Genomic DNA, 13,012 nt, shown 5'->3' with positions numbered 1-13,012 from the left:
TCTTGCTCTTACTTGACATGGGTGTTGCCTAGTTTTCCTGTGGTGACACCAGGAGGGGCCCCACTGTCCTTCTCCATCGACACCTAAAGTAGGGATTGTGCTGCATCCAGGAGAGTCATTCTGGACCTCTGTTTGGCAATGCAGTGAAGAATTCACCATCCTCCCACCACCCTGAACCTCAGTATCTCTCTCTCCACTAATCCTCGATCTCTATTCTAAAATCAAATAATCATAAAGTAAAGATCATATAGAAAAAACAAAAAAATCCAAAAACAAACAAACAAAAAACCAGGCCTACTTTTACAACCCTAGGTCTCTGTAGGTCTTTGGAAAGGTACAGGTATGGGGACTAGAGGATTACATTTATGGTGCTTATTTTCCTACTTGACTGATGAAGCCGAACACGTGTTTCTCAAAGGTTGGTCTATAGGCCACCTGTATCATCATCACCCGAGGAGAAGTTAAATTTGAAGTTTCCTGAGGTCCCGCCCAGACCGTGAATCAGAATCTACATTTTTAAGACCCTCCCTTCACGAATCCTTAAGCACTCTCACAGCTGAGAGCTTCTGGCCAAAGATTCCTCTACTTGCCTTCCCTCGATTTCCCACAACAAGATAACAAACTCCAGCAGATATCAGCCCTAAAAGAAACATCCATAAACACCAGGAAATCTTTGTAAAGTCAGAGACAATACATTCAATCCGAAGAACTCAAGCTCCAGTTCATCTGAGTATATTCTATCACTGCATTATTTGCAAACTTGAAATAAAGCTGTTCCTAATGTCCAGTACCACCAAATGGTTCAATCCAACAGTGCTCAACGAACTTACAGGTATGAGTCTCTGAAGGCCGAACAAACAAAGCCAGCCTCAGAACACAGCATTTGCAGAGGATTTTTGTAAGGATTATTTCCATCAAAGGAATCTCATGGCTGGCTGAGTCACCCCTTACCCCAACCCCCCCACCCCGACCTCAGCTCTTCCAAAGTTTACTTAACCACCTTGGATTTCAGACCTCATACCGAAGAAAATTAGTATCTTAGCCTTCAGCAGAGAGAAACAATCATCAAGGAATGTTTGTCCCACAGGTATAAATATTTATCCCCTCCAATTAATATATATTTCTTGACTGTCTACTAGATGCTAGGCACCGTGCTGGGAACTGGGGGCACAACAGTGAACAAAACACAGAAGCTGCCCTGCTCGATTGGACTATCCAGAGAGGACACCACTTCTGAAAACAACAATAGCTCTTTCCAAAATCATCTGACCTCATTCACCATCTCCTGCTGGGGTTACCATGGAGCAAGAGGAGAGAGAGAGCCAGGCAACCTGCTCTGGCATTTGGAAATCACCAAGCTTGGAAAGAACTTCAACTCCATTTAAAAACAGGACTGATCCTCTTCTCTCCAACAACCCCAAGCCCTCACCTTCACAGGAAACCCTCACCAAGACCTGGAGTTGGCAGCCATGAGTTTCACAAGAAGCAGCCTCAGCCAAAACCAATCTCCGCTCAGGGCAGAATAAAGCAGTTGGTTGTCTGGATGGCTGAATGTCTCTCCCCGAGACAATGGCGTGTTTATGTGTTGGAGGGTTAGGGGCAGGTTAACATAAAACCCACCGTAAACAGAGCTGTTAATTCAGTTGCTGGCAGGGGCTTCTGTTATCTTCTGAATACCTCCCAGAGGGTATAAGCCCTACCTTTGCATCTGAGTTGGCAGCAGAGTTATTTTTTTGCACCTGTTGCTCTGCTCCAATAACAACGCAGTTAAGCATTGATTTGTTGGAAAATAAACAGAAAAAAGCAAAGAAAGGCATCTGCCCAAACAGCCTGAGCCGGTTTGACAGAGCGTTCATGCCAATTTGTTTTTCCTATAAAAATCAAAGAAAAACCTGCGCTTTCAGTTTGGATGCTACCCTCCCACTCCCTCAGAAGAAAAGGTGGTATCGAAGAGGCCAGCCAGAGCTGGCAGGGCCAAGGAGCCAGAAGACACTGTACTTTTCCATCGGCTGGTCCTGTGAGGGCGCTGAGGGGCGTCCAAGATCTGCAGAATGACATGGCCAGCCTCCAGCCAGCCCAGGTTAAGATCCTGAGTCAGATTAACAAGGGCGGAGAAGGGGCTGCTGGGGTATGATCAAAACCCAAACCACACTCTTCCAAATGGTTGACTTCTGAAAGTCAATATGGTTCAAGTAGTAGGTGTGGCCTGTGGGTACCTCCCTAAGCAGAGACTCAGCCTGCTTCTCCCAAAGACGTCTTCATCTAGCCCTGGGCAGCAAGCATAGTTTGAAAACTCCAGGTCCCTGGACCATGGCTTTCCCAGTGGGGAAGGGAGGTTAGCCATATCTACCTCTAAGGCAAGATGTGTAGACTCACTCATGTCCCGCCAAGCGACTTGGTGTGCCAGGTCCCCAGTGGAAAGGACCTAAGATGTTCACAGTGTGATGCCTGCATTAATTCAAGCATCATCGTGATCTCATTTCTCAACAGTTTGTCAATATCACATGAGGAGCTCAAGCCAAAAAGGGCCACAAAGGGCTAAACAAAACACTCAAATGGAGATCATGCCGATACTAATTAAGCAGTGGTATCATCACCCACCCTTCAACACACAGTGTCATAAGAAGCCTCTTAATATCTCTTTTTAAGCCTTGAGCAGAAAGCCTAGGACATGGGCAAGGCTCGCTCTTCCCCAAGATGACCACCTCCCCTCAGCTTTCTCTCAGCTGTTGGGCCTTCATTATCACCAGACCACTGGCTTAACGGGGGAGTCACAGCAGTGGGGGAAGGCCTCGGAAACGCCGCTTCTCAAGGAGCGTTACGAACAAGGTGTTCCGACAGAAGAGGGATATGGCTGGCTGAGCATTCCCAAGCATTCTTGTCATGAGCAGGGCAGGGAGTGGAGTGCCTTGGAACCAAATTGGGCAGCCAGAAAAATAAAAAATTTAACAACACCCTCAGTAGACTGAAAAATAAATAAGACCAAGGACGCAAGAATGCGGGAAGGGTGGAGGGAGGTAAGAGGTGGGAACCGGAGCCAGGGAGGGGTTGGGATGGACTTGGACAATGGATTTGACCATGCTGAGATTCAAGTGTCTTCCCAGAGAAAGACTAAGATGACCCAGCCAAGGAAAGATCAACAGCCACCAATTTAGAATCTCACAGACTGTATAATTGCAAAACAACAGACAAAATTATGACGAGGATGATAGCTTATATTTATTGAGTGTTTATGACGTGCTAGGAATTGAGCTAGGCTTTGCAGGAATTTCCTCACTCGATCCTTGCAATAGCCTCAAACGTTGGTACTAATATTATCCCCATTTTACAGGTAAGGAGGCACAGAGAAGTTAAGCAACTTACCCAAAGACACAGAGCTAGTAAATGGACTGGATATATTATAATAAATGTATTGGAGTGTGGAAGGAAAGTGCAGTACAACTCTTGTAGCTTTGAAAATGGATCCTTTTATTTCCAAAGACGAGGAGGATGTCTCTTTAGGATCGCATGCTTTTATTTTTGAAGTTGAGATCCTTTAAGTACAGATCCTTTAACTTTTTCCCTAAATGTGAACACGAGGCATACTAAGCATCCTTGTGCCCTAATATGAAAGCTCTCTAAGTGTCCATCAGTGTGGATGCTACAGAGGCACCAGTTCACGGCCACGCAAATCCATTTGTCAAAACTTCAGCCTGGCTTCCTGTTGAAAGCCCCAGACTGACTCAGGAGTTGGGCTTGGCTGCTTGAAGCCACCTCAGACTTATTAGCCGTGATAAAAGAGCAATAATAATAACAAGGAAACAAACTGTTGAAAAATTAAAGGAAAATTATGCCTCCTTTGGAAAAGCATCTGACGACTGAGCTGTCACACACAGGCCCTGATGTCAGACCTGCTGTGTTGTGGACGTCACACCCACAAGGGTAGGACTGTGAATGTGTCACTCTGGGAGCCTGCATTCCATCACTCAGAGAAGAACTCTAGGGAAGTCCTCCCCCTCCTCCACCAGGCACACGACCCTGCAGCAGTTAGTAAAAATGTAGCCATAAAACACACACAGAACTTCATTAGACTCGTTCCAGTATCATCTTTGCAGCTTAAGAAACAAATAATATCTGAATTTTCTCACGAATTAGAGGATCTCCTCTTTAGAAGAAGTAGGGTTTTCTCTTTGTACAGACAGTCATTAAACAACAATAGACAAGAAAGCCGAGTTCCTTTTTAGTGCCATCCTACAAGAACAATAGACTCTCAGCAACCCAAGCCTCATTTTTCCTTCCAAAACACACTTTGCTCTGCTTCTCCTAGCTCACTGGCCTGTGGATTAAGCCCTCTGGAAAATAACAAATGAAAATACTCCTCAACAAGGCAAGCAACTGCCTATCAGAAATGTTTTCTGAGGAATCAAATCCCTTCCAGCCGATTATTCAGCCATCCCTCCCATTGCCTCAGTGGACAACTTTGACACTCAAACAAAATGACCCAACTCACCAACTCAAAACACCCAAGGTCAGCTAGATGAGCACGATGAGAATGAGTAGGGGCTCTCCCAGCAAGTTCCCGGCTTGCTGGCTTCCCAGCATCAGGAGCTGTCACATGTTTGAATAATTTCATCACATCCAGAGGGTGGCCCAGCTACATAATTTGCAGGGCTTGGTGCAAAGGAAAATTCAGAACCCCTTGTTCCAAATATATTAAGAATTTCAAGACAGCCACAACAGAGCATTAAACTAAGCACAGGGGCTTTCTAAGTGTTGGACCCTGTGTGACTGCAGTGGCTCTATCCCACTGACACCGGCCCCCCTGTCCCGGGGGTCAGCCCCAACTTTTGCCTTCACCTGTACGCTTGCTCTATCATCACGGAAGGCAGGGGGAATCTTTGCTGTCTAAAGCTTTTCTGTCTAAAGCTCCTAAAGTAGTTAGGAGAATTAAATGAAATACGACATTGAACATGCCTGTAACCGCACCTGGCTTACAGCAGGCACTCAACAAATGTTAGCTATTATTATTATTGTTGTTATTATTATTATTATTATCTTCATTATGCCAAGGTCCCTCGACAACTCCAAAGCTACCCATAGGCAAGAATGATGGGCGGGAAGAAAATACACCCCATTTCGACAGAGACCATCTATTAGCTACTGCTGTTCAGAAGTCATTTCATCAGCTCTGTGTGAGAGAGTGCTATAAATTAGGCATTCTTAGCTTTCTCTTTATACCATGGACCCATTTTACACAATCTGCTGAGGCTTATAGACCCCTTCTCAAAAAAATGCTTTTAAAACGACAAAGTAAAATAATAAGATTAGAAAGGAAGTTTATCTTGAAATACAATTATCAAAATACTTTAAAAATAAACGTGTGATATCATTAATAACATATGTGTTTCTTTATTAGTACATTAAACAAGAATATCTAGTGCAGGTCCAATAACTTCCGTAATATCAAAGTAGTGATGAATAGTGATATTTTGAGACATCTGTAACAAGTATAACATGATATGAAAATATCTGTAATTCCTCTTGGTGCCAATCAGTTACAGCTATTGCTACTGGGGAGTTTTGCTTACATTCATATTGAAATTGAATTGAATTCACACTGAATGTTGAATTTTAGTTAGATTACTGAAAATAAACATGTAATTTTTTTTCCACATCCAAGTCCACAAACCCTCTGATTTCTCCCCATGGACACTAAGAGATCTTTGGATCCCAGGTTAGGAACCCTTGCTGTTTTACAGCAAGGACTGCTTGTTCAATTCAGATAGCCTCTTGAGACCACTTCCACATGGCCAGAAGCCTCAGCTGAACAATTTACAGGAGGCAGACCCTATAGTGCCTTGGCAAAATAAGTAGGAATTTTTTTAAAGCCTCTAGAATACCCAGAGTAAGTAATGCCTTAGCTGCAGTGGCCAGTAGGTATCTGGAGACACTCAAGAATTTAAGGGTTGGGCAACATATATAAAGTTGCAGTTAATCATGTGAACTGCTGGGAGGGAGATCAGTTTCTTCTGGAGGCCCCTACATGCCAGGCATCAAGAAGGGATAAAAACGTGCTATGTACCTACCCCGGGTCTTCCTTGGAACGGCCATGGGTGGTGGTTTGCAGCCAGTTCAACCCAAGGCTCCATTTGGAGTTCCCGGCTTCACATGGCTCATCCCATCTCCCTGCTGCCCACCTTCCCCACTGAAAACCCCATTGCAGTTCTTTCCCAAGGTCACAGTGCAGAACCAGGTTTGATCCCTGGTCAGGGAACTAGATCCCACATGCTGCAACTGGGAGTTCACATGCCACAGCTAAAGATCATGCATGTCGCAACTTAAAAAAAAAAAAAAAAAGATCCCACATGCTGCAAGGAAGATCCCTCGTGCAGCAACTAAGACCCAGTGCAGCCAAATAAATACATAAATAATAAATTTTTTTTAAAAAAGAAAAAAAAAAAAAAAACATCGATCACTTTGAAAAACAAAATTCCAGAATTATTATCAGCCACTCCTACTCAATAGCGCCTCACTGAAAACACCCACGTTGAGCATTGACCCTCCAATTCCGTTCCACAAATTACTAATTGTTTCCTCACAAGTATTTGTCCAGGTGCTTTCAGAATCTTTGTCTAATTTAATCCTTACAACAGCCTGTGCAGATGTTATTAACCCTATTTTCCAGATGAGGAATTTATATTCTTGAGCTTACATAATTCACCCAAAGTCACTCAGCTACTCGGTGGCAGAGTCGAATGTGAACCCAGGTATTCTGACTCTAACCTCCGTGTTCTTTGTACCACATTCCAGCTGCTTCCAGGCAACAAAAACTCATAGCCTCCTGCTCCTTCAGATACACAAGCAGCCAAAGTCTACTCTTCACCAACGTTCCTCAATCCACAGCCTCTGGCCAATAGAGTTAAGACAAGTGAAAGGTAAGCTAGGTGCTCTCTGATTTTCTCTGTGGACATAATTGAGACAGAGGCTGAATTTGGGCCAAATCTAAAGTCCTTTGCAGGGGCTTCCCTGGTGGTGCAGTGGTTGAGAATCCGCCTGCCAATGCAGGGGACACGGGTTCGATCCCTGGTCCGTGGAGATCCCACATGCCGCGGAGCAACTAAGCCCGTGCGCCACAACTACCGAGCCTGCGCTCTAGAGCCCACGAGCCACAACTACTGAGAGCATGTGCCACAACTCCTGAAGCCAGCGCGCCTAGAGCCCGTGCTCCACAACGAGAGAAGCCACTGTCATGAGAAGCCTGCACACTGCAATGAAGAGAAACTAGGGCTTTCTCTAGTTTCTCGCCGCAACTAGAGAAAGCCCGCACGCAGCAACGAAGACCCAACACAGCCAAAAATAAATAAATAAATTTATTTTAAAAAATAATAAACTAAAATCTGTTGCAAAGAAAACATCTTGTCAGTAGTCACCCTGGAGACAAGGCTGAAATAATCTTCACCTTTCAGACCCCACTTACCTCATCCAATAGGATATATCATTAGCCTTACTGAGGGAATTTTTTAAAGGTTCCTAAGAGGGACCCCCAAACAAATCTCTGTGAGACAGTCATATGCTCCAAGCTCCACTGTCATACACAAAAGTAGAAGACCTTCTTCATATTCCAAAAAAGACTCAATAGACTTTTGGAAGAAGTCTGCTTCAGGCAAAGAAAGGGCTGGCAGGCAGACTAAAATTTCTCAGATCCACAATTGGACCAATAAAGACCTAGCCTCCAAGATGGTTTATGTGGTGTCTATAATATAGGGTGAGGGGGATGTGACAGAATAGGAAATTTTAAATTCAACACAATTACAACAACATCAAAGAAATTGTACATCTAGATAAGGTCCTACAAAAGTAAAAATAGTTATTTTAACAGTGGGGCTCATGAGGTGGTCTAATAGTCCAATAATCAAAATATTATAGTAAGCATTTTGGCTCCTTTTGATTTGGGGCTTGGTTTTCATCAGAAAGCATGTTTGGAATGCACCTCTGCTGGCCACATTTTAAATAAATAGGCAGATACCCTTAATAACAACGAAGATGTTCCTGAGAAAGGACAGGAAGGAAGTTCTAAGGGCCGGGGTGTGGGGGAAGATTGCAAGAGAAGAGATCATGTGAATCCAATGAACCAGAACAAGGGGCTCAGCCCCATAAAACAAACCGAAGACAGAGTGTGCTTAGGTGCTAGCGAAATCAATTTTCAAAGAAGTATTTTACACGGTATCTCTTTTAAAACAAAGCCAATTAAAACCCTGGTAGCCTCTTTAAATGGGCCATCCTGCTTGACCCTATTGCAAGCTTTGGTTGCTCCAGATTCGGGCCAAGGGCCTCTGGGCAGACCAGGCTCTCCAGGTGGGCTGCCCAGTGGCTTGGCCAGCCATGTTCCCCTTCTGATGACCCCTTGGGTCTTCCTCTCGGAGAAATGAGCCCACGTCCATCCCATCTACCCAATAATTCATGGACAGTCAGATGAACTGATCAGCACCACACAAGCTGAGTAGCCTCCACGGGGTCCTGAGTGTTCACTTTTCAGCTGGCTGCTTTCGTGTTTTACAGAAGACTGCACTAGAGTGCCTACCCGTGTACACCAATGGCTCCCGGTGGTCACAAAACAGTCAGCTGCATCCACTTCTACACTCACACCAACTTCAGATAAATGAGGCAATTGATAAAGATGGGATGTTGTCATGGGAACAGCTCAAGCACCCCTAGTAAAGGTATCTAGTCTTTAGTACCTCTACCAGGTACATCCCTTGGCCAAAATTCTGAAGACCCCAGAATTAGGAAGCCACTTAAGGGCTCCTACTGGTCTTCTTTCCTGTCTCATCCTTAGGAAGGCATCTCCCACCCTATTCTCAGCTTTCACAGACTCAAGCTAAACCTGCTGAGCTCTAGGCATAGCTAGTTTCCCTGGGTCATCAGATTCTGAGGGCCGAAGTGGATCTTACGGATGATCGGGTACAAACTCCTTTGTCCAAATGAGGAAACAAAAGCCCAGAGAGGTGGAGTGTATTGCTCTGGGAACACAGCTTTGCTGGGACTACAAAGCCAGGTCTCCTGACTGCCAGTCACATGACTGTCCTGCACCCTGCCTTGTCCACACCATGCTCCAATCACTCAAAAACGTGAGTCTGGAATTCTTCAAGGCAGGTTCTTAAAGAAATATCTTTATTTTCCCCCTCTGAAGTCCAATGAATTTTTTTATCAAGTAACTCTGAGGGATCCATGGAAATTTCTACTCCAGCACATCTCAGCTTCCCGACATCAAAGCCACTCAGCTTGAACATATGTCCCATCCTAACATTAGCTGCTGTGGGAAGCCATCCTCCCCCACTGCACTCTTTGTTTCCTGCACAGCTTAATAGTCTGGGCTTTAAAACCCTGTCCGATTTAAATGAACGTTAATAGTCACATATGTCTAATAAGAGCGCAATTGCAGCTCCTCAAAACGAATCCAATGATTTAAAATCCTGTTATGAAAAATTAGATAAGAAAACATTAAATAAAGTTTATTATCTTCTCTGTCTCTTCAGTTCTTCAGCAATAGATTTAAGAGAAGTCCAGCACCATACGGCTGCCTCCCTGCCTCTGTCTTCAGGTGACAACCCCCAGCTCAGACAGAGCCGGCGTGGCTCACCCAGGCTGACAGCCCCGCACGGTCAGTTACCCAGCAACAAAGCCAGGATTAGAAGCGTGGTCTCAAACACCAAGGCTACGGAGCCCAATCCTCCCAACCGGCCCCTCCCACAACAGAAATGATTGTCACTTAAATTCTACCGGAGAGGGACCCTAACGAGAGAGACAGGCTGAAACGGCCGAAAAAGGTATCACCGAAAATCAGCTTCCGACTTTATATTCGATTCCTTCAAACCGTGGCGTTGCTTCTCAAGTGTGTTAGCAATTTCTACCACAGCGTTCTTGGTATCCACCCTACCCCATCTCCCAGAGGTCTTTGAAAATCCCATCTGTTCAAAAGGACTTAGGGAGGACTCCAACTTGTGGAAGAGGGGGAAGGACTGAATCACTTTTTAACGATTTGTATAAACCTCTATGGCTGGGCTTGATGCTTTAACATTAAACAGGCTTCCTACACTGAGTTTTCAAAACGCAAAGAACACAGCCCAGTGCTAACTCTAATTTGGGGGTGGAGGTGTAGGTGAGGTTGAGGAAGAAGTAAAACATTACAAGATTCCAGAAAGCTAAATTCTACTTCCTGGAAATGAACTTTGACCCAAAGCACTCACTTTCTGGCCTAGGATCTGATATGAGTTCCTTCAAGTTTCCAATTAGCTAACTGAGTGCACTTGAGTAAATATTTTAACCTCTCACTTTCCATTTTGTCTCAGCCTTTGAAGTCGTCAAAAAGGTAATGAAAGAGGATCTGCATAAAGTTGGTAAATTAATGGGAGCATAAAGGTGGAATCATGACTGTGAATGTAGGGCTTCTCAGAGGTCCAGAAAGGCCCAAGGCATTTCCATTTGGGGGAGCTCACAGTATATTTTAAAAATGGGAAGAAAAAAAAAAATGGGGAAAAAAAATCAAAAGGGGGTTGTTTGAATTTAACAAATAGATGCTTTTTAACACAAAAGAACAAATATAATTGAATTTGAGATCTTTCATACATATGAGGCCTGGATCAAAGGCATCACCCTACCCACAACCACCCTAAAAAGGTCTCGACTAATGCCGCCATCTTGAACAGTAACACAAGAGAACTTACAGCACGGTTGTTCCCTCAAAGTTACTTTCTTCTAAAATGCCTCTGTAAAATAGTTTGGAAACATGGAGGATTGTCTCCATTATATTTATTATTTTTTCAAGTGTGATCACACACTTCCAAATGACCCTCATTCCATGTTCCCACTGTTTTTTAAAGTCTATCCATATAAGCCATGAGTAATGGTGTGGGAATAATGTGATCCTACCCGACTTCAGATTATAAGATGGAATTGATGAGTTATTTCATAGTCTCAGAATTCTAGGTCTCAAAAAGAGGGTAAGTGGAGCCTTCTGCAAACTCCAAATGCAGCTATTAAAGTCATTCTTATTCTTCTTAAGAATTAAAGATTATTCACTGTTATAGAGCTCCATAAAGTCATTCTTAAAATCTCTTAACAGCCTTTCCTGGTAGCATCTCTTACCCCTGAAGTTCTTCCCAATAACACGACTTCACCTCTCCTGTTGGAAATCAACTCTTCCCTTGACCTCAGTGGAATTAGCGCATGGCCACTCATGATCCCCAACTACGCTTTTATGCAGTGAAAGGCTCTATCTTATCACATCTTCACAGCCATGCCTATAGAACCAACTCCTGAATTAGACCTTCCACAGAAAAGTTCTCAAGTCCAAACACTCACTCACTTTATCCCTGTTACTAAGGTCAGTGCAGATAACCAGCAAGACACCTGTGAACTTAGACTCACAGAAGCTTATGCTTCATCATAACAAGACACATGCTCCCACAATCCTAGGAGTATCCTAAATCTTGGCAAAGACGGATGGTGAAAATATAAATGTCCTGACTCGGCGTTGTCATTTACCAGAAAGAAGATCAACTCCCCACTGTTTCCAGTTCTAGCCACACATAGGCCAATTCTTCTCCAACGTGTCCAAGCAGAATCAAAAGCGCCCCTGTCTTAGAAGGCATTTGGGGCTGCTGACTCACTTCTGCCTGTCTGGTCATAGTATCCCATCACAGAACAAACAAAGGGTTAGTTTGTCCCCATATGAAATGACAGAGCTCTTTGCCAAAATTGTTTCTGTTTTTTGTTTTCTGGACAGAGATGTGCAGTTCTCCCCAATACCCTTGCCTACCTGGGCTGCCTGACCACTTTTTCCAATGTGGGTGCATACACCCTTGCCTGTTTCCAGCCATTTTCCAACACCAGAATATACTGAAGATAATCTGCCTTTCTCTACAGCTAATGTAATGAGTCAGAAAAACTACCAACACAAGACATCTCTAGAAAGTGAGAACGTGTGCTCTGAGCCCCAGTAGCTACTCAGCCAACCAGTACTTCACTGAGAAGAACCCATCCCCAGCTTTCAGAATTTCAGAATTCAATCCAGGGAAATGGCTTTGTCGCAGAAAGAGAGGGAAACCAGGGGGCTTTTAACTTCACAGTGATCGAAGACCAGACTCCATGCAGGGAGTTCACAGATAACATCCAAAGTCGCCCTGCTGCCCTCCAAAATAAAATCCCAAGACAACCCAGTGAGGAAAGCACAGCTGAGGCGAGCTTCACTTCCGGCCAGCTGCCTCTGGGAGTCTGGTTTATTTTCACCTGTCTGATTCAAGGCAGGTTTCTCCTTCCACTCAGGTATTTGAATTCCAGATTCAAAAGAAGGTTTAAAAGTAAGGACTTACCTCATTTACCTAAAGATTCTGGGTGGGAAATCCAATAGCTGTAGTGAATGGAGGGAAGGTAGCGAGCAGCGCTCACGCCAGCTCCTACAGGGACAGGGAACCGGGAGTGTTATCACGTCTGAGCTCTCATCAGAGTGAAGATCAATGCACATGACAATAATTTTAAATCATTTTGTAGGATGTTAAGCAATAAGCCACCAACCGGGAATTCCCTAAGTCACTTCCCCCTCTTCTGATTGGCTGCTGGGCCCTTTAAAAAAATAAAATAAAGGATTACAAACATTTGCTCATTTGCATTTGGCCAACTCACACGTTAGCGTTCAAACAAAACAGGTCTAACCAGGTTATGCCTGTGTCTCGAGAACAGAGACAACCTGTTAATGGATGAGGAATTGATTTGGTGGTGACTGTTCTTTCCAACTTAGAGGCTGTTTCAGGTGAAAAGCACCAGGCTTGCTCCCCAAAGACACCAGCAGGAATGGAGAATGTAAGAGCAAAGTGAGCAGAAGCTCAAATCTGGAGGAGATGATGGTACAGGGGATTCGGGGGCGCTCTTAAACCTCTGTCTCATGTACTAGCTTGTATTCGGTCCACTCTGCTTTGACATCAAGGTCTTTGCCCTGGCCACACAGGTACCAGGTTCTTAAGGGACTCCCGGCCAG

At 44.3% G+C, this 13,012-nt stretch overlaps 1 protein-coding gene across 1 annotated transcript in view; it reads right to left on the bottom strand.

Annotated features, from left to right (window-relative positions):
* The window catches only part of EHF (ETS homologous factor), a 38,435-nt gene extending 25,962 nt beyond the window's left edge, over positions 1–12,473 (bottom strand). The window contains exon 1 of the mRNA XM_068555137.1: positions 12,351–12,473. The gene's annotated coding sequence lies outside the window, so the exon portion shown is untranslated. The remainder of the gene's footprint in view (positions 1–12,350) is intronic.
* Between the last annotated feature and the right edge of the window lie 539 nt (positions 12,474–13,012).

This window comes from Eschrichtius robustus, chromosome 11, assembly GCF_028021215.1.
Source record: "Eschrichtius robustus isolate mEscRob2 chromosome 11, mEscRob2.pri, whole genome shotgun sequence".
Taxonomy (NCBI): Eukaryota; Metazoa; Chordata; class Mammalia; order Artiodactyla; family Eschrichtiidae; genus Eschrichtius; species Eschrichtius robustus.
The sequence above is the reverse complement of the archived record's forward strand: the minus strand, read 5'-3'. Positions and strand labels throughout refer to the sequence as shown.